The sequence below is a fragment of the Pristiophorus japonicus genome, chromosome 10, assembly GCF_044704955.1.
Source record: "Pristiophorus japonicus isolate sPriJap1 chromosome 10, sPriJap1.hap1, whole genome shotgun sequence".
NCBI classification, from domain to species: domain Eukaryota; kingdom Metazoa; phylum Chordata; class Chondrichthyes; family Pristiophoridae; genus Pristiophorus; species Pristiophorus japonicus.
The window spans coordinates 123,617,472-123,642,329 of NC_091986.1; the positions used below are offsets into that span (position 1 = coordinate 123,617,472).

Here is a 24,858-nt window from a genome sequence, read left to right on the forward strand (position 1 = left end):
AACAGGGCATCTGGGACTTGAGCGAACAGGGTAACCAACGGGGGATCTGTTGTGCCAGTGAGATTGAAGGATTGGGAACTAAGCAGCAGGAGGACTGAGAAGGAGGGTGAATTAAATGGATTGAATTTAATGTCAAATCAAGTACAGAAAGAGAAAAAAAGAGAGAGAAAGAAAGATTGGATTAAGAGAGAGAGAGAAAAAAGACACATACATTTTTTATTTTATTTTACATTTTAAAATCCCTCTGACAAATTCAAAACCTGAAGACTCCACACTTGTAACGGTTACTTTTCAGTGCCATAGAGGTTGATTGACATTAACTAACAATTATCACATCGTCAAAAGAGTACGTACGCTACTAATTAGTGTTTAGTTCGTATCTACCACGCAAATACAGAAACTTCAATAGATGTCAATGGTGAGGCAGTCAGCGAAATACCGTTCTCGTGATGCTAACGTGGAGTGGTGCAACTTGGAAAGCAACTTTTGGATATTCATATTTAACCTTGCATATGGCCCTCATGTGAAGTTGCTGTACCATTTATGTATAAATACCAGTGAGTGCATTAACCTCACTGTTACTTTGACAGCAAAATCTGGCCCATCATACCCAAGTCATTTGAGCACAGAGTGCATTATCTCTGTTTCTTTACATGCAGCCCAGGTGAATGACACTGTGGAAATCTCTGTTCAAACTTGTTTTACAGATAGATTAAAGTGAACCAAAAATATTAAATTGTTAAAATTTAACTGTATGGAATGTGAATCTTGCAGTGCTTCTGTGTGTTGGTTAATGATCAATTTCCTGTGCAACAGAACCCATTATCAGCCAGGTCATTGGTTTTTAAAAACATTTTTAAAATGTAAAAGTTGTTGAATTTTTAAAAATTGTTTAAAAACGTGCTTATCAAATTGACAGATTTTCTGTGCTAATTAATGGAACAGTGTCACTATCAAATAATCTTTGGTCAACTATGGTACAAAATAGCAATATATTTCTTTCTCTCTTCCACTACATTACAATAGTGATGTCACTTCAAAAATACTTCATTGGCTGCAAAGAGCTTTGATGCATCCTGAAGTTCTGAAAGCGCAATATAAATTCAAGTCTTTCTTTTCTTTTTACTGCAAGAATTTTAAGATTCATTCCCATACACTGTGCTAGTGTGAATGGGCTCAAGTTTCAGCTCGAGTTGCTGCTATTTTTTGGAGCAACTAGTTTAGAATGAAGTATCTTAGAAATCACAATTCTCAGCATTCAATTTGCTCCATTTCTAGTTAGTTATAATAGTTTTGTTTTAGTACAGTTTTTTTTCAAAAGGGGGCGCTACCAGCCACTTACGCCTGTTTTGCAAGTTTAGTCAGCGAAAAGTTACTCCAAACTAACTTAGAATGGAGTAAGTGTCGATTTTTGTACACTCAGAAATTAGGCGCAGGTAGCGAGAGATGGAGGGGGCGCGGAGAGAAGTTAGGGGATTTTACAAAGCATTAAAAACACTTCACTTTTACCAATAAAGAGCCATCATCAATAATAACTGATAAATAAATCAATAAACCAACCAATAAATCAATCAAAAAAAAAAGGAAAAAAAATTTAAAAATATCAATGAATAAATAAAAAATTAAAAGTTTCTACTCACCTGCTGCAGCACCGGGAGCCCTCCAACAGCCTGCTGAAGTGGAAGGATGGTTGGTATCTGATGCGACCAATTCTATAAATTGAGAACCTGCAGTGAACTAGATTTTCAATGATTCATTTGCAGCTCTATTTGTCCTTCTCTTTTTGCTCCTTCTCCTTTTTCTCATGTTCAGATTTTGCTTCTTCTGCCTCGTGTCACTTAATCAAAACCTCCACTTCCTTCTGCTTCAGCACCTTTATGCTCGTTTTCCCGTTTTCTCTGGTTAGCGTTGCAATTTCCACCTTTTCGGCCGATAGTTTGCTGACGTCCATCGTCTTATTCAACACTTTAACTGCCAATTCAAGTGCTGACTGCAAAGTCATATTTCCTTCTTTGAAGTCTTGTTTCAGCATAGATACCGCAGCGGTGCTGTTATTCCCGATGCAGGTGGCCTTCCACCCTCTGTAGTTTCCACTGGGGTCACTGATACAACAGGTAGCAATAGTGCTTATCCCATCCCATGTAGAGTCGCGAAACATCAAAAGGACGCTTCCCTCCGAACTGTGTGTAAGCCTGCTTGATATCACAGAGTGTTGTGGCCAACTGCTCACATGGCCCGCCACCAAGGAGGAGTTTGAGCGAGGCCCACTCCCAACGAGATGCCAGTCAGGCGGGCCCCGCCGCCGAAGAGGAGCTCGGGCGTGGCCCGTCCCCGATGAGATGCCGGTCGGGTGGGCCCTGCCACCGAGGAGATAAGGGAAATCAGGCCACTCAGCCCGGGATAGGGGCGACGTCCCTTCGGCCAGGGATAGGGTCATTGCCCGGAGACAGGACGTGCTGGGAGGGCCAGGAGCTACTGTGCACGCGCGCAGCCTCCACTCATTTTGGCGCAGGGCTGTAGCTCCGCCCCCAGCAGCTCCTGCTGCATCGCGCTGAGCTGCAAACGGGTCTACAGATATCGGAGAATCACGAGGTAAGTATCTGGCACTTTATCAGCTCCACAAATTAGGCGCACCTCTCTGATGTGCGCCGTTCTAGCGGGGGTCCGAAACTTGAGCCCAATGTTTCTAATTTAAATTCCCATGTCACTTACTTGATTAGATTGCTCATGTCAGCTGAAAAATTACTATTGATGTGTTATTTGGAGTTAACTGTGAGTTACTGAAACTTTTGTGGAATATTTATTCCTGTTGGATTACCCAAAATGTTGTTGTTTTTAGTCAGTAAACTAAAATGTGAGCTGTATCTCCCAGATATTATCTCTAGGCACAGAGTCAGCTTTTATATGAAAGCTGACAGCAACCAGCTCTATCTCTCCACCACTTTCCCCGACTCCAGGATCACCTCTGTGTTGCTTGTCTGCCTGACTAACAGTGCATTATAGGTCGGCACTGAAAAAGACAAGACCAAAACCATAATTTTCAGCCCTCACCAGAAACTCCAGTCCCTTTTTATCCCCTTTCTTGACTGCTTGCAGTCCTGTGTGACCTAAAGTGGAGGCTCAAATCTAAAAACCTATCAATCATCCTCTCCTTCACTGCATCTCACATCTTTAAAAGCCTTCTCAAAATCCTTCTTTATGATCATGCTTTCTGTCATCTCTCCAATTCTCCCTGACAGGGTTGATGACCATTTTCTCCCCTGCTGTGAAGTGTATTATGACATTTTCTACAATAAGGACACTATATAAATGTTGGCAGTTTTAAAGGTCAAAAGCTGCATAACATTTTGCAAGAACTCAAGGAGAGGTGGCATACAAGTTATGGGATTAATGCCCCCCCCCCACCCCCAATCCCACACAACCCAAAAAGTGCTCCCCCCACCAGGAATAGGAAGAGGTGGCTGAACGCAGGCAGCACAAATTAGCTATCACTGTCCCAGATGTGGCTGATGTAAATGAAGGGCTTGTGCAATGCAAACTCAGTGAAGAGCTGGGGCCATCAGACTCCCAACAGCCTGTGGTAAAGCCTTGTCACCAGCCAGCACCCATATTCCTTCCACAAGTAATCACTTAGCAGGAGTGGCAAGTGTGAAACAAAATACAGGCACCAAGGGGCAGCACCGTGCCAATCAAGCTGCCAACATTTACACACATTAGAACAAAGGAAAACAATGAACTATATTTAGTTTAAAGCCTATGCTGAGTACTTGTCGTGGTTACAATATAGCAGAAGTCTGACAAAAAACGATAATAGATGGTATTTGAATGTGTAAGACAAGCTGGATTGGGGTCCTTGCAGATTTGATTTGCCTCTTTAAAGAATGGTATAGCGAGAAAGTGTCTGAAATTAGTGATTGGCACATCAGTTTTCCTTAGTTAAAAGCTGATATCACTGCTAACTCCTCATTGGCATTGTCTGTTCTGGCTTTGCCCTCCAAGTCATCGACGTGCATGATGAAGCCTCTTCTCAGGGCAAAATAATGAAACATACAGCAGATAAAAATCATTCTGGAAAGTCTGCACCGAGTGGACTGGCCTGCCCCCAATCAGTCCAGATATGTGAAGCACTGCTTCAAGATACTAATGTTATGTTTGATATTTCTGGTTGCAGTATGAGCTTTATTGCACCTGCATATTTGGGATTGGCACAATCAGGCTGCATAGGATTGTCTTATTCTCCCTGAAGCAGCCTTTTACACTTCATTCGCCTTCAAATAAAGATGGCATAGGTGATTGCCTTAAACTAAAGGCACCATGAGAGTTTCCAGGCAAGCAGGCACTGATTCTGTGCTAGTGGCCACCTATCATGTCAACAATGAGAATAAAATTAATTTATATCAAAATATGCATTACACAGCATTGTGCACATGGAACTGAATGACACCATGGATGCAGTCAATGACTATGGGAAAACCAGCAGCTGCATGGAATTGTCTTGCCCTGTTGCATTGCTCCTGTTGGTCGGTGAAAAAACTGATGAAGCCACTGCCCTTGCTGGTTAGAGTATCTGTAGCCTCATCATCATCATCATCATCATCATAGGCAGTCCCTCGAAATCGAGGAAGACTTGCTTCTACTCTAAAAGTGAGTTCTCAGGTGACTGTACAGTCCAATATGGGAATTACAGTCTTTGTCACAGGTGGGACAGACAGTGGTTGAAGGAAAGGGTAGGTGTGGAGTCTGGTTTGTAGCATGCTCCTTCCATTGTCTGCGTTTGGTTTCTGCATGCTCTCGGCGACGAGACTCGATGTGCTCAGTGCCCTCCCGGATGCTCTTCCTCCACTTAGGGCAGTCTTGGTCCAGGGATCCCAGGTGGGGATGTTGCATTTTATCAAGGAGGGTTTGAGGGTGTCCTTGAAACATTTCCTCTGCCCACCTGGGGCTCGCTTGCCATGCAGGAGTTCCGTGTAAAGCGCTTGCTTTGGGAGTCCCGTCTCGGGCATGTGGACGATGCGGCCCGCCCAACGGAGCTGGTCGTGTGTGGTCTGTGTTTCGATGCTGGGGATGTTGGCCTGATCGAGAACACTGAGAACACAAGCGCTGCCTCTGCAAGATCCTGCAAATCCACTGGGAGGATTGATGCACCAACATCAGTGTTCTCGATCAGGCCAACATCCCCAACACCGAAGCACTGACCACACTTGACCAGCCTTACTAATACATATGTGGACAGAATACTAGCTGATTTTGCAGATGTATTAGCCTGGAAAGATCCCGACCAATGTTCCCCATCAGCCATACTGCCTCCTGCACGATCTGCCTTCAACAATGCACGGCCCATTCTAATGTTTGCATATGCGTGGTGCCAACAATGTAAAAGCTGGTGAGCAGCCTGTGCAGGATCTCTTAGACCACTGCATGGTCACATGCATGCACGTTAGTGGGAACTCTGATTCCAACATATTTTGAATGCCACTGGCTGTGCAATATAGATGTTGGTCTTCAAAGTGGTTAAAAATATGAATAACATAGATGCAATCAGGTTATTTAATTTCAGCTGTAGTTGTCAGACCAGAGGCAATGAGTACATAATTAACAAATATGTAGTTAGATAAAAGATTATAAAATTATTGTTTCTTCTTCGTTTAGTTGCTTTGTGGAATAGACTCGCATCAAAATTAGATAACACAGTATCAATTATCTTAAAATGCTAGCTAGTTGTCCGGCAGTGGAAAGAGTTGAATATTATAGGAATAAGTACTATGCATACATAAATGATTGTCCTGTCTACAGGACACTTTAGCTATAATCTTGGGAATATTATCTCTGGAGTGCCACACGTGTGGGTTGAATACTGTATTTCATAATGCTAAGTTGATGTCCTGAAGTTTTCATTTAATTGCTGTTTTGCAGGAGACAATAGTTAGAGAAACATGGTGATTTGTCTTTCTGGAGGCTTTTATCTGTGATGATTTGTCTCCTAGAGAAGGTTAAGTAAGTTAAGTAGAGTCTATGACAGTATACATTTCATGTGGTATGTTTGAATGAGCAAAGCCAATAAATCAAGGAGCCTTTGTTCATTCCTTGCTGTATTATGTTGTTCCCACATTTTTATGTGGGGAGTCAGCTCATGATGGTGAGACAGTGCTCCAAAGAAAGAGAGGCTAAAATCATCAGGCAAAAAACTGAATTGCTGCTGTGCACCTTGAGGTGTCAAATTACTAAGCAAGGTTGGTGAGTAGCATACCTGCTTATCCTTTCAACTGGGAAATATGAGGGTAATTTGTCCTGTTTTACCTGGGGAATGCTCACATCCCAGGCACAGTGAGGAGGAAATGGAACGGCGACCCATTACATGAGGTCTCCGCTTCCACAACATTGCGCTGGGATTGCTAGGATTCCTTCAGTGCATGGCACTGGGCCTGACTCTATACCTGCAGTAGGACCAGTGTCAGCATTAGTATGCTAATGAGGTGGATGTGGTTTTCCTGGCCATATCACTTTATTTTCCAGTTAGTAAACATAATACAGCAAGGAATGAACAAAGAGAACCAAAGAGAAGGGCTCTTCAGAAATCTGGTGGTCTGACACGCACTGGCAGCTGCCACAGACTGGAGGTCCTGGGAGTACACTGCAGATCCAAGGTGATAACTGGTTTAGGCCTGTAGCTGTGTTCCCCCACCCTTCACCTGCTTTCCCATTATTTGTGAAATGTGCTATCTCATTTGCTGTGGTGCTGCATGCTGACTGTTCTTTAGTGGTTACCAGATAGTATGAGTAGGATCACCGTAACCTTAGTATGATTGCAGTATTTTGTGACTGACAGTAGGAAATTACATGCAAAATGAAAATGGGTGGGAGCATGTAACAGGGCTATACCATGACAACTGGTTATAAAAGTATTCTGAACATCCAAAAACATCTAAATAGATCCAATCCTTCCATTTGTAAAAATAGTGGAGCTGAAATTCCATTGGGGTTTTACCAGACTTCTGCCTGGGATAGAAGACCACTGGAACCTCTGTGTAATTTCAGTCCTAATATTTCTAGCATACGTTTTATCCATTACATCACCTTTTGGACGTGTGTATATGTGCAAATTTCAGTGTCACACTTGCACTGACAAATTTAATAGAGTTCTTCAACAAAATAACAGAAAGCATTGATAAAAAAAATGCAGTGGATGTACACATGGGTTTTCTAAAGGTGTTTCATAAGGAGCCACAGAGGAGGTTTGTTGATAAAATTAAGGCACGTGGTATTAAAACAATTGTAGCAGCATGGGTAGGATGTTGGTTATAGGACAGAAAATAGTACTTAAGGAATATTTTTCATACAAGAGAGATGTCAACAGTGGCATCCTCCAAGGGTCAATGTTGGTACTTAAGTATGGGGGCATTATATCAACATTTGCAGATGATATAAAGCTGCCAAATTGATTAATGAAGATGGCTGTAATCAACATCAGGAGAACACAGACAGTTTAGTAGAATGGGCAGATCGATGTCAGATGAAATTTAATGTGGAATAATGTGAGGTGATATATTTTGGAAGGAAGAATAAAGAGAGGATACTTACACTCAACAGTAAAACTATAAAAGTAGAGAAGCAGAGAGATTTAGGGGATAGGTATACAAATGTTTAAAAGTGTGAGGAAAATAAAATAAAACAGATTTTTAAAGGTGTACAGGATTCCAAGTTTTATAAATAGGGGTACAGAGTACAAAAGCAGTTTGAATATTGTATCCATAAGAACATAAGAAATAGCCGGAGTAGGCCATACTTCTCCTCGAGCCTCCGCCATTTATTACGATCATGGCTCATCCACTTTTAGGTGCCTAACTGTCGGATGGGTGTAAAAGAGATTCATTAAGATGACACCAGGGATGATAGGCTTCAGTTATGAGGATAGGCTGGAGAAACCGGAGCGATAAAAAAAGGAATTGAATTAATGGACTTGGCTCTGGAGCGGCAGCCAAAATGTGCATACGAAAGGTCACAAATGGAATTCTGGGTTACATAGGCATAGCAGTGAATAGGCGAGACATGCGGTGATCGTAAAGAGGATAGGGAAGGGACAATATGGAACAGTCTAAAGCTAAAGTCTGAGGGCTGGAATTGATTCGATTGTAAGGGGAATAGATAGGCGTTTCTGCGGCCGCAACCGAGACTCCGGGATGGTATGTTGCCTCCCTGGTGCAAAGATCAAGGATGTCTCGGAGCGGGTGCAGGACATTCTGAAAGGGGAGGGTGAACAGCCAGTTGTCGTGGTGCATATAGGTACCAAAGATCTAGGTAAAAAAACGGGATGAGGTCATACGAGACAAATTTAGGGAGCTAGGAGTTAAATTAAAAAGTAGGACCTCAAAAGTAGTAATCTCAGGTTTGTTACCAGTGCCATGTGCTAGTCAGAGTAGGAATCGCAGGATAACTCAAGTGAATACGTGGCTTGAGCAGTGGTGCAGAAGGGAGGGATTCAAATTCCTGGGACATTGGAACTGGTTCTGGGGGAGGTGGGACCAGTAAAAACTGGATGGTCGGCATCTGGGCAGGACCAGAACTAATGTCCTAGGGGGAGTGTTTGCTAGTGCTATTTGGAAGGAGTTAAACTAATATGGCAGGGGGATGGGAACCTATGCAAGGAGACAGAGGGGAATAAAATGGAGACAGAAGCAAAAGATAGAAAGGAGAATAGTAAAAGTGGAGGGCAGAGAAACCCAAGGCAAAAAACAAAAAGGGCCACTTTATAGCAGAATTCTAAAGGGTCAAAGTGTGTTAAAAAGAAAAGTCTGAAGGCTCTGTGCCTCAATGCGAGGAGTATTTGGAATAAGATGGACGAATTAACTGCGCAGATAGCAGTTAATGGATACAATGTGATTGGCATCACGGAGACATGGCTCCAGGGTGACCAAGGCTGGGAACTCAACATCCAAGGGTATTCAGCATTTAGGAAGGATGGACAGAAAGGAAAAGGAGGCTGGGTGGCGTTGCTGGTTAAAGAGGAAATTAATGCAATTGTAAGGAAGGACATTAGCTTGCATGATGTGGAATCAGTATGGGTGGAGCTACGGAATACCAAAGGGCAGAAAACGCAAGTGGGAGTTGTGTACAGGCCACTAAATAGTAGGAGTGAGGTTGGGGACAGCATCAAACAAGAAATAAGGAATGTGTGCAATAAAGGTACAGCAGTAATCATGGGCGTCTTTAATCTACATATTGATTGGGCTAACCTAACTGGTAGCAATGCAGTGGAGGAGGATTTCCTGGAGTGTATTAGGGATAGTTTTCTCGACCAATGTGTCGAGGAACCAACCAGAGAGCTAGCCAAGCTAGACTGGGTGATGAGTAATGAGAAGGGACTAATTAGCAATCTTGTTTTGCGAGGTCCCTTGGGGAAGAGTGACCATAATATGGTAGAATTCTTTATTAAGATGGGGAGTGACAAAGTTAATTCAGAAACGAGGGTCCTGAACTTAAGGAAAGGTAACTTTGATGGTATGAGGCGCAAATTGGATAGATTAGACTGGCAAATGATACTCAAAGGTTGACGATGGATAGGCAATGGCAAACCTTTAAAAATCATATGGACAAACTTCAACAATTGTACATCCCTGTCTGGAGTAAAAATAAAATGGGGAAGGTGGCTCAACCGTGGCTAACAAAGGAAATGAAGGATAGTGTTAAATCCAAGGAAGAGGCTTACAAATTAGGCAGAAAAAGCAGCAAACCTGGGGACTGGGAGAAATTTAGAATACAGCAGAAGAGGACAAAGGGTTTAATTAAGAGAGGGAAAATAGAGTACGAGAGGAAGCTTGCCGGAAACATAAAAAAAGACTGCAAAAGCTTCTGTAGCTATGTGAAGAGAAAAAGATTAGTGAAGACAAACGTAGGTCCCTTGCAGTCGGATTCGGGTGAATTTATAATGGGGAACAAAGAAATGGCAGACTAATTGAACAAGTAATTTGGTTCTGTCTTCACAAAGGAAGACACAAATTACTTTCCGAACGTACTAGGGGTCCGAAGGTTTAGTAAGAAGGAGGAACTGAAGGATATCCTTATTTGGCAGGAAATTGTGTTCGGGAAAATGACAGGATTGAAGGCCAATAAATCCCCAGGGCCTGATAATCCACATCCCAGAGTACTTAAGGAGGTGGCCCCAGAAAGAGTGGATTGTTAATTTTCCAACAGTCTATCGACTCTGGACCAGTTCCTATTGACTGGAGTGTTGCTAATGTAACACCACTTTTTAAAAAAGGAGGGAGGGAGAAAACAGGTAATTATAGACCAGTTAGCCTGACATCAGTAGTGGGGAAAATGTTGGAATCAATCATTAAGGATGAAATAGCAGCACATTTGGAAAGCAGTGATAGGATTGGTCAAAGTCAGCATGGATTTATAAAGGGGAAATCATGCTTGACAAAAATCTTCTGGAATTTTTTGAGGATGTAACTAGTAGCGTGGACAGGGGAGAACCAGTGGATGTGGTGTATTTGGACTTTCAAAAGGCTTTTGACAAGGTCCCACACAAGAGATTGGTGTGCAGAATCAAAGCACATGGTATTGGAGGTAATGTACTGACGTGGATAGAGAACTGGTTGGCAGACAGGAAGCAGAGAGTCGGGATTAACGGGTCCTTTTCAGAATGGCAGGCAGTGACTAGTGGAGTGCCGCAGGGCTCAGTGCTGGGACCTTAGCTGTTTACAATGTATATTAATGATTTAGATGATGGAATTGAGTGTAGTATCTCCAAGTTTGCAGATGACACTAAACTGGGTGGCGGTGTGAGCTGTGAGGAGGACGCTAAGAGGTTGCAGGGTGACTTGGACAGGTTAGGCGAGTGGGCAAATACATGGCAGAAGCAGTATAATATGGATAAATGTGAGGTTATTCACTTTGGGGGCAAAAACACGAAGGCAGAATATTATCTGAATAGTGGCAGATTAGGAAAGGGGAGGTGCAACAAGACCTGGCTGTCATGGTTCATCAGTCATTGAAGGTTGGCATGCAGGTACAGCAGGCGATGAAGAAGGCAAATGGTATGTTGGTCTTCATAGCAAGGGGATTTGAGTATTGGAGCAGGGACGTCTTACTGCACTTGTACAAGGCCTTGGTGAGGCCCTACCTGGAATATTGTGTTCAGGTTTGGTCTCCTAATCTGAGGAAGGACGTTCGTGCTATTGAGGGAGTGCAGCGAAGGTTCACCAGACTGATTCCCGGGATGGCTGGACTGACATATGAGGAGAGACTGGATCGACTGGGCCTGTATTCATTGGAGTTTAGAAGGATGAGAGGGGATCTCATAGAAACATATAAAATTCTGACGGGACTGGACAGGTTAGATGCAGGAAGAATGTTCCCGATGTTGGGGAAGTCCAAAACCAGGGGACACAGTCTGAGGATAAGGGGTAAGCCATTTAGGACTGAGATGAGGAGGAACTTCTTCACTCAGAGAGTTGTTAGCCTGTGGAATTCCCTACCACAGAGAGTTGTTGATGCCTGTCCATTGGATATATTCAAGAGTGAGTTAGATATGGCCCTTGCGGCTAAAGGGATCAAGGTGTATGGAGAGAAAGCAGGAACGGGGTACTGAAGAAATGATCAGCCATGATCTTATTGAATGATGGTGCAGGCTCGAAGGGCCGGATGGCCTACTCCTGCACCTATTTTCTATGTTTCTATGTTTCTATGATACCAAATTAGGATGCGCAGTGGAATTAAAGAAGGCAAGCCAGGAATTATAGAAAGTAGTTCAATAAAATATGTGAGTTGGCCAAACAATGACATGAAATTTAATGAAGTGAAATGTAAAGTACTGCAAATAAGAAGGAAAACTGGGCAACGTGCACACTCCATGAATGCTGTTGAATTAGGTAAGGATGAATAAAAACAGAAAATGCTGGAAATCTCAGCAGGTTAGGCAGCATCTGTGGAGAGGAAGCAGAGTTAACGTTTTAGGTCAGTGACCCTTCGTCAGAACTAGAGAGTGTTCAAAAAGAATAGATTCTTAACAAGCACTGAAAGGGGGAGGGAAAGAAAGAACAAAAGAAAAGATCTGTGACAGGTTGGAAGACAGGAGACATTAGAGAGACAAAAGGGATGATTGGCCAAATTCAAATGGTAATGCCAGGAGTTAGAAAAACATTAGTTCAGATAGGGTGTGCATAATGGGATAATGGCCAACTACCATTAGAGACTAGGAGAAAAAAAGAAAGAAAGAAACAGGCTCTGTCAGGGACAGGGGAGGGGGTAAACTTCAAGAACTCTTGTACCCCAACGTCCCTCTGGAACCTCCTTCTCCCACACTTCCCTCTGATCCAATCCCTTCTTCCCCCTGCCGTGTTTTCACTATCCCTTCTGACCTTCCTCTCTCTAACCCCGAACGATCAGTCCTCAGCAAAGGCCTGAGCTTCATCCCCTTACGCCTCAATGAATTTCGAGCTCGGCATGATGCTGAGCTCTTTTTCTGCTGCCGTTGCCTCTGTGTCCACTTCTTTGGCCAGGAGTCTTATCCCTGCACAGCTGACCCTTTCTCCCATTTTCAGAGTTTTCGCTCCACCTGGACCGCTCCCATTGGCCCCTTATCCTCTCTAGACCTCTTCTTTGCAAATTGCCGACGGGACATCAGCCGTCTCAATTTCTCTGCTCCCCTCACTCACTCCAACCTACCTCCCTCTCAACTTGCAGCACTCTGCTCGCTCAGATCCAACCCTAACCTTGTCATCAAACCTGCTGACAAGGGTGACACTGTTGTTGCTTGGTGAACTGACCTTTACCTTGCAGATTCTGATCACCAACTTTCTGACACTTCCTCCTACCTCCCCCTGGACTATTCCCCACTACTGAACATCAAGGCATAATTTCCCAGACTGTCACTGACCTCAGCTCCTCTGGAGATCCTCCCTCCACAGCCACCAACCTCATAGTTCCCTAAACCTGCACAGTCCGCTTCTACCTCCTTCCCAAGATCCACAAACAGGATTGCCCCAGTAGACCCATCATTTCACCCCGTTCTTGCCCCACATAACTTATTTCTTCCTATCGCAACTCTATTTTTTCTCCCCTTGTCCACTCTTTTCCCACCTACATCTGCGACTCCTCCGACGCCCTCCGTCACTTTAACAGTTTCCAGTTTCCCGGTCCCAAACGTCTCCTTTTCTCCATGGATGTCCAATCCCTCTACACTTCCATCCCCCACCAGGATGGCTGGAGGGCGCTCTGCTTCTTCCTCAAGCAGAGACCTAACCAGTCCCAATCCACCACCAACCTCCTCCGCCTGGCTGAACTTGTTCTCACATTGAACAACTTCTCCTTTAACTCCACTCACTTCCTCCAAATTAAAGGTGTTGCTATGGGAATCTGCATGGGTCCTAGCTATGCCTGCCTTTTCGTGGGATATGTGGAACATTCTTTGTTCCAGTCCTGCTCGGGTCCCCTCCCTCACCTCTTTTTCCAATACATTGATGACTGTATCATTGCCGTTTCCTGCTCTCGCCCTGAACTTGAAAATTTCATTCACTTTGCATCCAATTTCCACCCTTCCATCACCTTCACATGGTCCATCTCCGCCTCTTCCCTTCCCTTCCTCGACTTCTCCGTATCCATCTCTGGGGTAAGTATCCAGTTCGACCAGTATCCACTGCAAACCCACTGACTCCCACAGCTACCTGGACTGCACTACCTCTCACCCCGCGTCCTGTAAGGACTTCATTCCATTCTTCCAGTTTCTCCATCTCCGTCGCATCTGCTCTGACGATGCCACGTTTCATATTAGTGCCTCTGACATGTCTTCCATTTTCCTCAACAGAGGATTCCCCTCCGCCGTGGTTAACATGGCCCTCGACCAAGCCTGTTCTATTTCCCACACCGCTGCTCTCACCCATTCCCCTCCCTCTCAGAACCATGACAGGGTTCCCCTTGTCCTCAACTTTCACCCCACCAGCTTTCACGTTCAACCGATCATCCTCCGCTCTTTCTGCCACCTCCAACGTGATCCCACCACCAATCAAATCTTCCCTTTCCTCTCATCATTCCGAAGGGACCGCTCCCTCTGCGACACCCTGATCCATTCCACAGTCATCCCCAGCACCCCCTCCCCTTCCTGCGGCACCTATCCATGCAAGCGCAGGAGATGCAACACCACCCTTTTACCTCCTCCCTTCCCACTATCTCGGGCTCCAAATAATCCTTCCAGGTGAAACAGCGAGTTACTTACACTTCTTTCAATTTAGTTTACTGTATATGCTGCTCACAATGTGGTCTCCTCTACATTGGGGAGATCAAGCGTAGATTGGGTGACCGCTTTGCAGAGCACCTCCATTCAGTCCGCAAGTGTGACCCCGAGCTTCCAGTCGCCTGTCATTTTAATTTTCCCACTCTGACCTCTCTGTCTCCTACACTGTTCCAATGAAGCTCAACGCAAGCTCGAGGAACAGCATCTCATCTTTCGTTTAGGGACTTTACAGCCTTCTGTACTCAACATCGAGTTCAAAAATTTCAGAGCGTAACCGCTGCCAATCTTTGGCTCCCTTCTGCCTACCACCCCCTTCCCCCCCCCTCAGAGCTTGTTTTTTTCTTTTTTTCTCCTTGTCTCTAATGGCAGTTGGTCATTATCCCACCATTCACATGTTTGACTAATGTTTTTCCAACTCCTGGCATTACCATTTGAATTTGGGCCATCAACTCTTTTGTCTCTCTAATTTCTCCTGTCTTCCAAGAAATATAACCCCAATATTTAAAAAAGGCGGGAGAGAGAACACAGGGAACTACAGACCAGTTAGCCTAACATCAGTAGTAGGGAAAATGCTAGAGTCTATTATCAAGGATGTGATGACGGCAAACTTAGATAATATCAATGAGGTTAAACAAAGTCAACATGGATTTATGAAAGGAAAATCATGTTTAACAAACCTACTGGAGTTTTTTGAGGATGTAACTGATAGAATAGATAAGGGAGAACCAGTTGATGTAGTGTATTTGGATTTTCAGAAGGCCTTTGATAAAGTCCCACATGAGATGTTAGTGTGCAAAATTAAAGCACATAGGATTAGGGGTAATATACTAGCATGGATTGAAAATTGGTTCACTGACAGGAAACAGAGAGTAGGAATAAACGGGTCTTTTTCAGGGTGGCGGGCAGTGACTAGTGGGGTAACACTGGGATCAGTGCTTGGGCCCCAGCTATTCACAATATATATAAATGATTTGGATGAGGGAACCAAATGTAATAATTCCAAGTTTGCTGATGACACAAAACTAGGTGGGATTGTGAGTTGTGAGGAGGATGCAAAGACGCTGCAAGGCGATTTCGATAGGTTGAGTGAGTGGGCAAACACATGGCAGATGCAGTATAACATGGATAAATGTGAAGTTATCCACTTTGGTCCAAAAAACATAAGGACAAAGTATTATTTAAATGGTGATAGCTTGAGAAGTGTTGATGTACTGAGGAATCTGCGTGTCATTGTACACCAAGCATTGAAAGCAAATATGCAGGTGCAGCAAGCAGTTAGGATGTTGACCTTCATTGCAAGAGGATTTGAGTACAGGAGCAAGGATGTCTTACTACAGTTATACAGGGCCTTGGTGAGACCACACCTGGAGTATTGTGTGCAGTTTTGGTATCCTTACTTAAGAAAGGATATACTTGCCATAGAGGGAGTGCAGCGAAGGTTCACCAGACTGATTCTTGGAATGGCAGGACTGTCGTATGAGGAGAGATTGGGTCGACTAGGCCCGTATTCACTCGAGTTTAGAAGAATGAGAGGGGATCTCATTGAAACGTATAAAATTCTGACGGGGTTGGACAGACTGGATGCCGGGAGGATGTTTCCCCTGGCTGGGGTTACAGTCTCAGGATACGGGGTAGGAAATTTAGAACTGAGATGAGGAGAAATGTTTTCACTCAGAGGGTGGTGAACCTGTGGAATTCTCTACCACAGAAGGCTGTGGAGGCCAAGTCACTGAATATATTTAAGAGTTGACAGATAGATTTATAGACACAAAAGACATCAAGGGGTATGGGGAAAGAGCGCGAATATGGTGTTGGGATAGAGGATCAGCCATGATCATATTGAATAGCGGTGCAGACTCGAAGGGCCGAATGGCCTACGACTGCTCCTATTTTCTATGTTACTATGTTTCAACCTGTCACAGATCTTCCCTTTTGTTCTTTCTTCCTCTCCCCCTTTCAGTGCTTGTTAAGAATCTGTTCCTTTGTTCCTTTTGAACACTCTCCAGTTCTGATGAAGGATCATTGACCTGAAACATTAACTCTGCTTCCTCTCCACAAATGCTGCCTGACCTGCTGAGATTTCCAGCATTTTCTGTTTTTATTCCAGATTGCAGCATCTGCATTATTCTGCGTTTGTATTGTTGCAGCTAAGGATGAAGGTGAGACTTAGTAGAATCAATGCTCAACATGTTTAACCATCCTAGCTCAGGCTTCCTCTCTTGGAGTGGCAGAGTGCTGCTCTGACATATGCCATTACCTTGATTCGGTAAATGATCCTGTCCCTGGGATTTCATCATCATCATCGTAGGCAGTCCCTCGGAATCGAGGAAGACTTGCTTCCACTCTTAGCATCAGTTCTTAGGTGGCTGTACAGTCCAATACGAGAACCACAGTCTCTGTCACAGGTGGGATAGTCAGTGGTTGAAGGAAAGGGTGGGTAGCGAGTCTGGTTTGCCACACGCTCTTTCCGCTGCCTGCGCTTGATTTCTGCATGCTCTCGGCGACGAGACTCAAGGAGCTCAGCACCCTCCCAGATACACTTCCTCCACTTAGGGCGGTCGTTGGCCAGGGACTCACAGGTGTCAGTGAGGATGTCGCACTTTATCAGGGAGGCTTTGAGGGTGTCCTTGTAACGTTTCCGCTGCCCACCTTCGGCTCGTTTGCCGTGGACGAATTCCGAGTAGAGCTCTTGCTTTGGGAGTCTCGTGTCTGGCATGCGGACTATGTGGCCTTCCCAGTGGAGCTGATCAAGCGTGGTCAGTATTTCAATGCTGGGATGTTGGCCTGGACGAGGACACTAAAATTGGTGCATCTGTCCTCCCAGGGGATTTATAGGATCTTGCGGAGACATCGTTGGTGGTATTTCTTTAGCATGGTGTCAGCAACAGGTCAAAGCAGCAGGCAGGAGTCCCGCCCAGCTGCACCTCCACCACAGGAAATGGGTCCATGGGATTTCTACCCTTGTGGCTTTAACATTAGGCTTGTGGAAAATAAAACTGAAAGCCCTATTGTGGTGAAACTGAACATTGATTTTTTTTAAAGGTATTTTCAATTCTTTGTTACTGATGAGAATACCAATGATTGCAATTTGAGCCAAGAACTATTATAGTTAAAATAAATCATTTAACAATTGTGAATTAACCACTTGGGTGTTATTAATATTCACACAATAAATCCTCTTGTTTGTGATTAGCAGTTTATCACGAAGCACCTGCTGAATAATCAAGTATTGCATCATCCATTTTGTTGAGATTACAGAAAGAAGTAAACAACATTAAGAATGATCATTTTGGAAAGCGAGAGAGAACATCATTACCTTAAGGAAAGGAATGATTACCAGCATTGTTTATCAGTAACTATGGAAATAAGCTCAATTGCATCATTGCTTTACCTTTGCATTTCACATTTTATTAAAAGAAAGGTTAGATAATGGGGAAATTTGAAGCATCAAGAGCCTTTCCTTCAATGATTTGTGAAAAGCTGTATTTGCATGCTTCTTTATGTGAGGTAAATGGATGTTTTAAAGAAAATGTATGGAGATTGCAATACATTTAATTAATCCTTTGGTTACAAATGAAAGTTTGAAGGATTGCAGTCTGTTCTTTGCACTGCTTTTGTGTACATCAATAATATCTTTCACTTAACGTGATCCTGCAGTAGGCAAACTATGGCTGGTTTTGGAATTTCAAAAGATGCCGTTGATCCTTTCTACAATGTTTTGAACAATTTCAAAAGCAAAAGCTTTTGAAGTTAGCACCTTTTGAAACCAGCTGACACCCTTGTTATTGTAAAAGCTAAAATGGCCTCCGACATCAGCCACCAGCTTTGAAAGTACCAAATTGACTGCATTTTTCACGCACAGATCCTTCGCCTGAAGTTAGTAAAGTCTAAGGGGCCGAAATTCAGTGTTTACAGCCAGCCGATAGCACCCCGGAGAGATGTAACCTCAGCGCAAATGGCTTAGCAACCGTGCTCGGCGATGTCACCGCCTGCTGCAAACTTTGGTTGAGTTTTTGCAGCGGCGCAAAGAAGTACCACCTCACCTTCTACCGGCAGGGAAATCATTATGTAAGTACATGTGCAACATCTCGCTAGTGCCGGTGACGTGATCATCATTTTTTGTACCTCACTTACTGGCTGGCGGTGAACTCGCCACAAAAAAATTGGCTTTGACAACTCACGGTTGCGATGCCAGGGCGGTATATAAAGGGAAGTAAGCGGGGCACAGAGGTCACCTGTTATATATGTATACTTGTATTTACTCTGTACAGCCACCAGAGGGCTCATCCCCTGGAATCCCAAGGGGCTCCATAATCCCTTGGGAGCACAGGTATTTAAGGAGGCTTCACAGGTTGGAGAGGCACTCTAGAGACCTGAAATAAAAGACTAGGGTCACACTTTACTTTGAGCTCACAGTGTTAAGTCTGACTCTTTCTCCATCAAGGCTTGAAGAGGGTAACTGAAGGCTCACTGCAGACTTGTCTATCCCAAGTCCTGCTTAGCAACCGCACGAGACCCCACTCACTCACTGCTGAACTGCTCATGAAAAGAGCACTTAAGACAAGGCTCTTGTTAGTTCACCCTGATCTACATGAACAGGTTAGCTAGCAGGCAACTTCAACAAAGTGCATACCATGATAGCGCAAATGTTTCACGCGAGATTGAAATCAATGATTCTGTATTTGTATTAAATTATGGACAAGGTCCAAAGTGGCTTCCCGGCACTGTCATGGCCAAAGAGGGGAGCAGAGTGTTTGGGGTCACTTTCAATGGACTCATTCACCGGAAACACTTGAACCAAATCAAACTCAGATTCATGGACTATCCTGAGCAACCCACCTTTGACCCGGCCTTTTTTGATCCCCCAACATACACACCAGTGGCAACCGGCATCACAGTTGACCACGAAGTAGAACCCATCATCCACAGCAGCCCAGCAGGGCCCAACACACCAAGCAGCCCAGCAAGACCAGCTGCACAGCAGCCCAGCGAGGGCACAACAAATGATTCAACAACACCAGCTTTCACACCGAGACGATCAACCAGAGCAAGAAGGGCCCCAGATCGACTCACATTGTAAATAGTTACACGATTGACTTTGGGGGGGTGGGGAATATTGTTATATATGTATACTTGTATTTACACTGTACAGCCACCAGAGGGCTCATCCCCTGGAGTCCCAAGGGATCCCATAATCCCTTGGGAGCACAGGTATTTAAGGAGGCTTCACAGGTTGGAGAAACACTCTGGAGACCTGCAATAAAAGACTAAGGTCACACTTTACTTTGAGCTCACAGTGTTCAGTCTGACTCTTTCTCCATACACAATACTACCTATTCTCCTAGCAGATTGCATAGGTGTTGGCGTGCTGCGGCTGCTGAGCATTTACCTTGATAGCTATCATTTTGGCACCATTGAAGAGTTCCATTTTGGATCCATTACTGATTACCATCCCGCTTTTAACTTTGGTGACTTGATGGGGGCTGTTACGCTCATAATAAAGTGATACAATTGAGTACTGTATGCAATGAGTAAGTGCGACCTTAGCTCCTTTAATTAAACTCCAGGTACAGCATGGAATGCTGGGATCCCTTGGGACTGGTATGATACAGGTTGCCAAGGGTTATGTACATAACATCACTCCCTCCCAAAGTCAATAGTACACTTATTTACATCATGAGACGATCTGGGGCTTTTCGCTCCCTTGTCCGGCTGCTCGGTACAAATGCAGGTGTGGGTGAGTTGGTTGGTTCTTCACTGGGCAGCTGGGCTTCCCGGGCTGCTGGGGATGGTGAGTTCAGCTTCGTGGTCAACTGTGATGTCGGTTGACACTTGTGTGTGTGTGTGTCTGTGTGTGTGTGTGTGTGTGTGTGTGTGCGTGTGTGTTGGAGGGTCGATGTTGGTGATGTCCTCTTCGGGTTGCTCGTGGCTGTTTGTGAAACACAATTTGGTTGGGTCCAAATGCTTTCTGCACATTAGTCCATTGGCCAGTTTGACCTGAAACACCCTACTCCCTTCTTTGGCTATGACCGCGCCAGCAAGCCATTTGGGACCATTTCCATAGTTGAGTACAAATAAAGGGTCATTCGTGTGACAAGTTTGTGCGATCATGTTACATGCTTTGTTGATGCCGCCTGCCCTCGACAGGATCATGGAGATCAAGGTGGACAAGAGAGAGCCTTGTTTTGAGTGCCCTTTTCATGAGCAGCTGGGCTGGGGGAACCCCGGTGAGTGAGTTGGGTCTGGTGTGGTAGCTGAGCAGGACGCGGGACAGACAGGTCTGCAGGCAGCCTTCTGACACACGTTTCAAGCTTTGCTTGATGGTTTGGACTGCCCGTTCTGCTTGGTCGTTGAATGCGGGCTTGAGCGGGGCAGGTGTGATGTGCTTGATCCCATTGCGGGTCATGAGTTCCTTGAATTCAGCACTGGTGAAACACGGCCCATTGCAAAAGTTTCTATAGATATGTAAAGAGAAAAAGGTTAGTAAAGACAAACGTAGGTCCTCTGCAGTCAGAATCAGGGGAAGTCATAACGGGGAACAAAGAAATGGCGGACCAATTGAACAAGTACTTTGGTTCGGTATTCACGAAGGAGGACACGAACAACCTTCCGGTTATAAAAGGGGTCGGGGGGTCTAGTAAGGAGGAGGAACTGAGGGAAATCCTTATTAGCCGGGAAATTGTGTTGGGGAAATTGATGGGATTGAAGGCCGATAAATCCCCAGGGCCTGATGGACTGCATCCCAGAGTACTTAAGGAGGTGGCCTTGGAAATAGTGGATGCGTTGACAGTCATTTTCCAACATTCCATTGACTCTGGATCAGTTCCTATGGAGTGGAGGGTAGCCAATGTAAACCCACTTTTTAAAAAAGGAGGGAGAGAGAAAACAGGGAATTATAGACCGGTCAGCCTGACATCGGTAGTGGGTAAAATGATGGAATCAATTATTAAGGATGTCATAGCAGTGCATTTGGAAAGAGGTGACATGATAGGTCCAAGTCAGCATGGATTTGTGAAAGGGAAATCATGCTTGACAAATCTTCTGGAAATTTTTGAGGATGTTTCCAGTAGAGTGGATAAGGGAGAACCAGTTGATGTGGTATATTTGGACTTTCAGAAGGCGTTCGACAAGGTCCCACACAAGAGATTGATGTGCAAAGTTAGAGCACATGGGATTGGGGGTAGTGTACTGACATGGATTGAGAACTGGTTGTCAGACAGGAAGCAAAGAGTAGGAGTAAATGGGTACTTTTCAGAATGGCAGGCAGTGACTAGTGGGGTACCGCAAGGTTCTGTGCTGGGGCCCCAGCTGTTTACACTGTACATTAATGATTTAGATGAGGGGATTAAATGTAGTATCTCCAAATTTGCGGATGACACTAAGTTGGGTGGCAGTGTGAGCTGCGAGGAGGATGCTGTGAGGCTGCAGAGCGACTTGGATAGGTTAGGTGAGTGGGCAAATGCATGGCAGATGAAGTATAATGTGGATAAATGTGAGGTTATCCACTTTGGTGGTAAAAACAGAGAGACAGACTATTATCTGAATGGTGACAGATTAGGAAAAGGGGAGGTGCAAAGAGACCTGGGTGTCATGGTACATCAGTCATTGAAGGTTGGCATGCAGGTGCAGCAGGCGGTTAAGAAAGCAAATGGCATGTTGGCCTTCATAGCAAGGGGATTTGAGTACAGGGGCAGGGAGGTGTTGCTACAGTTGTACAGGGCATTGGTGAGGCCACACCTGGAGTATTGTGTACAGTTTTGGTCTCCTAACCTGAGGAAGGACATTCTTGCTATTGAGGGAGTGCAGCGAAGGTTCACCAGACTGATTCCCGGGATGGCAGGACTGACCTATCAAGAAAGACTGGATCAACTGGGCTTGTATTCACTGGAGTTCAGGAGAATGAGAGGGGACCTCATAGAAACATTTAAAATTCTGACGGGGTTAGACAGGTTAGATGCAGGAAGAATGTTCCCAATGTTGGGGAAGTCCAGAACCAGAGGTCACAGTCTAAGGATAAGGGGTAAGCCATTTAGGACCGAGATGCGGAGGAACTTCTTCACCCAGAGAGTGGTGAACCTGTGGAATTCTCTACCACAGAAAGTTGTTGAGGCCAATTCACTAAATATATTCAAAAAGGAGTTAGATGAGGTCCTTACTACTAGGGGGATCAAGGGGTAGGGCGAGAAAGCAGGAATGGGGTACTGAAGTTGAATGTTCAGCCATGAACTCATTGAATGGCGGTGCAGGCTAGAAGGGCCGAATGGCCTACTCCTGCACCTATTTTCTATGTTTCTATGTTTCTATGTCACTGACAAGGATATCAGGCAGGCCGTGTGTGGCAAACATGGCTCGTAGGCTTTCGATGGAGGCAGTGGACGTGCTTACAGACATTATTACACATTCAATCCATTTTGAATAAGCATTCACAACAACCAAGAACATCTTGCCTAGGAATGGGCCCACAAAGTCAACGTGGATCCTAGACCACGGTTTGGAGGGCCATGACCACAAACTTAGCGGTGCCTCTCTGGGTGCATTGCTCAGTCGAGAGCAAGTGTTGCATTGGCGCACACATGACTCTAAGTGTGAGTCGATGCTGGGCCACCACACATAGATATAGCTTTCATCATTACTATGCCTGGGTGGGTGCTGTGTAGGTCGCGTATGAACGTTTCTCTGCCTTTCTTAGGCAAAACCACCGGTGGTGGGCAATGGTAACCGACTGAGATCATCAGCGCAGTTCTCTGTGCCCGGTCTTTGTCGGATTACATAGTTATATGCAGACAGCGTGAGCGCCCATCTTTGGATGCGGGCAGAGGGATTGGTGTTAATCCCTTTGTTCTCTGAGAATAGCGATATGAACGGCCTATGGTCAGTTTCTAGCTCAAACTTGAGACCAAACAGATACTGGTGCAATTTTTTCACCCTGTAAACTCACGGCAGAGCTTCTTTTTCAATCATGTTGTAAGCCTTTTTGGCATTGGACAAACTCTTGGACGCATAGGCGAACGGTTGCTATGGTCCTGATTCATTAGCCTGTTGTAACACACACCCGACCCCGTATGATGACGCATCACAAGCTAGCACTAATCGTTTACATGTGTTGTACAGAACAAGCAGTTTGTTGGAACATAACAGATTTCTGGCTTTCTCCAAAGCAGCCTCTTGTGATTTCCCCCATACCCAGTCATCTCCTTTGCGCAGTAGCACATTTAGGGGTTCTAGCAAGGTGCTTAACCCGGCTACGAAATTTCCAAAATAGTTGAGTCCCAGGAACGACGGCAGCTCTATCACGTTCTGTGGTCTCGGCGTGTTCTTGATGGCCTCCATCTTGGCATCGGTGGGTCTGATGCCATCTACCGCGACTCTTCTTCCTAAGAACTCGATCTCTGGTGCCAGGAAAACATACTTCAAGCATTTCAACCTCAGTCCCACGTGATCTAGCCAACTTAGAACCTCTTCTAGGTTCTGCAAGTGTTCGATGGTGTCCCGACCTGTGACCTGTTGTCCTAGAAGACCACGGTGCACCATGGCTCTCCATGTTCCATTGGAAAATTGCCACAGCCGAACGAATCCTAAACGTGCATCTGTTGTAGATGAACAGACCTTTGTGCGTGTTGATGCAGGTGAGGCCTTTCGAAGATTCCTCCAGCTCCTGCGTCATGTAGGCCGAGGTCAGGTCCAACTTTGTGAACGTCTTTCCTCCTGCCAGTGTCGCAAATAGGTCGTCTGCCTTGGGTAATTTGTACAGGTCCTGTAGCGAAAAACGGTTAATCGTTACTTTATAGTCCCCACAAATTCTGACCGTGCCATCGTCTTTGAGAACCAGAACAATCGGACTGGCCCACTCATTGAACTCCACCGGCGCGAAGATGCCTTCTCGCTGCAGCCTGTCCAGCTCAATTTCCACTATCTCTCGCATCATATATGGTACCATCTGTGTCTTGTGGTGGATGGGGCGTGTACCGTGAACCAAGTGAATCTGCAGCTTCACCCCTGAGAAACTTCTAATGTCTGGCTCAAACAATGATGGGAACTTGCTCAGAACCTGGGAACATGAGGCATCGTCGATGGACGAAAGCACTCGGATGTCGTCCCAGTTCCAGCGGATTTTTCCCAGCCAGCTTCTGCCGAACAGTGTGGGGCCATCTCCTGCACAATCCAGAGTGGGGTGTCCTGCACTGCTCCATCATCGGAGACTTTTACTTCTGCGCTGCCAATGACAGAGATCAGCTCTTTGGTGAAAGCTCTTAGCTTGGTATGAATGGGGCTAAGCTTGGGCCTGTGTGCCTTATTGCACCACAGCCTGTCGAAGGCCTTTTTGCTCATGATAGACTGACTTGCACCCATGTCCAGTTCCATGGATACTGGAATTCCATTCAGTTCAACTTTTAACATGATCGGTGGACATTTCGTGATGAAGATGTGTACCTTGTACACTTATGCGTACTCGGTTCGAGTCACTAGTTCAATTTGATCCACCATGGATCGATCTTGCTCTGCAACGTGGTGGTGGTTTGCAGGATTTTCAGCTTGTCTGCACATTCGCTGGAGGTGTCCCATTGTTCCACAGCCTTTGCACGCATAGTGTTTGAAGCGGCATTGATTGGTTCGATGATCACCTCCAC

At 45.0% G+C, this 24,858-nt stretch overlaps 1 pseudogene; it reads right to left on the reverse strand.

Annotated features, from left to right (window-relative positions):
- Positions 1-1,765: 1,765 nt before the first annotated feature.
- Positions 1,766-19,682, reverse strand: LOC139274616 (proteasome subunit alpha type-4 pseudogene; annotated as a pseudogene).
- Between the last annotated feature and the right edge of the window lie 5,176 nt (positions 19,683-24,858).